Consider the following 588-nt stretch of genomic DNA (forward strand, 5'->3'; position numbering starts at 1 on the left):
GGTTTTCTTTGATCCTCTCTATCATTCTTTCAAAAATGGTTAACATTAATCTCTTCTCACCATGTCAAGTGGGAACAATTGTTGTTCTTGTAATACCATGCAAGTACCCTGTATACACTTCATCTCCAATTATATATATATATATATGTTGTGAGCACAGGTATATGATAAAACGCGTTAGGGCGGTAATACTGTGTATATATATATATGTATATATATATGTATGTATATATATATATATATATATATATATATATATATATATATATATATATATATATATATATATATATATATATATATATATATATATATATATATATATATATATATATATATATATATATATATATATATATATATATATATATATATATATATATATATATATATATATATATATATATATATATATATATTACCCCCTAACGCGTTTTATCATATCTGCGGTGCCTGCCAAACTGAACTTTCACTTAACACGGATTTTTTCCACATATACGCGGTGAGTGTCCGGCTCGAGACGCTATTTTTAGATTTGCCCCACCCGCCACCCTGCCTGACTGCCTGTTTTAGCTCATAAAATTCATA

Source organism: Homarus americanus, unplaced genomic scaffold, assembly GCF_018991925.1.
Source record: "Homarus americanus isolate GMGI-L3 unplaced genomic scaffold, GMGI_Hamer_2.0 scaffold53377, whole genome shotgun sequence".
In the NCBI taxonomy this organism is placed as follows: domain Eukaryota; kingdom Metazoa; phylum Arthropoda; class Malacostraca; order Decapoda; family Nephropidae; genus Homarus; species Homarus americanus.